The sequence below is a fragment of the Eschrichtius robustus genome, chromosome 2 (assembly GCF_028021215.1).
Source record: "Eschrichtius robustus isolate mEscRob2 chromosome 2, mEscRob2.pri, whole genome shotgun sequence".
In the NCBI taxonomy this organism is placed as follows: domain Eukaryota; kingdom Metazoa; phylum Chordata; class Mammalia; order Artiodactyla; family Eschrichtiidae; genus Eschrichtius; species Eschrichtius robustus.
Genome location: NC_090825.1, coordinates 166,891,853 through 166,893,073, shown reverse-complemented (window position 1 = coordinate 166,893,073; position 1,221 = coordinate 166,891,853). Strand labels below are relative to the sequence as shown.

The window sequence follows — 1,221 nt, the reverse complement described above, 5'->3', positions numbered from 1 at the left end:
TAAATATATTTTTTTAAAATGCATCTCCCTTTTATCAGGATAGAAAAAGCTTTCCTAGAAATCCCCACAGCATACTTCCATACATGGCCATCCTTACTGCAAAGGAGGCTAGGAATTTGGGGCATAGGAACCCATAGTCTACGAAACCTAATCTTGGAAGTGACATCTCATCACTTTTGCTGTGTGATATTCATTAAATGCAAGTAAGGGAATTCCCTGGTGGTCCAGTGGTTAGGACTCTGCGCTTCCACTGCAGAGGGTCCAGGTTCGATCCCTGGTGAGGGAACTAAGATCCTGCAAACCGTGCAGTACGGCCCCCCCCCCCAAAAATAGCAAGTTAATAAGTCCGGCCCGCTCCAAAGGGAGGGATTTACACAAAGGCATAAAATACTGGATGGTGGGGGATCACTGGGGACAATCTTGAAAGCCTCCCCTTACGGGCCCCAAAGCCAGGAGCCTATATGACCAAATCCAGGCAAAGGAAACATGCCCCCAATTCAACCTGGGGTCTGTTCTAGAGATCCAAGCCGCTTTTTCTTTTTTCTGGTCACAGACTGTTCTGCTTGACCTGCAGTATTATCTTGTGTAGCAGGAAGTGTTTGCCAGTAGCATAGACTGCCCTGGGCTGGCTACAACGAGGAAATCGACACTGGCGAAGGAATTTAAACGGGTCTGTGGGACTTCTAGAGCAGAAGCTGGACCTCCTAAGAAGCAGTAATACAGAAAAGGAGAGGTTGAATGGGAACACAAGTACTGTTTACCACAGCAGGCGTGAATCAAACATCAGTCTCTTAAGGGGAGAGCTTTTCTGAGCAGAATGGGGTGTCTCTAAGAGGAACACATTATTATACGTGAGATAACCCAAATATTTGTCTCTACTCTTTATGGGCTGGGTTTGCTGATACAGTTGTAATGACCTCAGCAGAAGCCTTTTGTTGACCTTAGATCAAGATCCAATTTTTACAAAATGATGTTTGGGATTAAGTAGGTGAGGAAAGTGTACATAGTAGGAGGGGCCTATAGAAGGAAATCTACTATATTGGTTTCCTGAGACCGCTGTAACAAAGTTCCACAAATTGGGTGGCTTAAACTGACAGATATTTATTTTGACTTTCTCAGTTTGAAATCAAGGCATCGGCAAGTTGGACCCTTCTGGAGACTCAGAGAGAAAACTGTTCCGTGCCTCTCTCCTGGCTTCTGGAGGCTGCCTGCAGTCCTTGG

The 1,221-nt window shown here is 45.6% G+C and overlaps 1 non-coding gene across 1 annotated transcript; it reads left to right on the top strand.

The window, feature by feature from the left end:
• Nucleotides 1–213: 213 nt before the first annotated feature.
• TRNAG-UCC (transfer RNA glycine (anticodon UCC)) lies at nucleotides 214–286 on the top strand. The gene has a single exon. It is a non-coding gene; the product is annotated as a tRNA-Gly (tRNA).
• The last annotated feature ends 935 nt before the right edge of the window (nucleotides 287–1,221 follow it).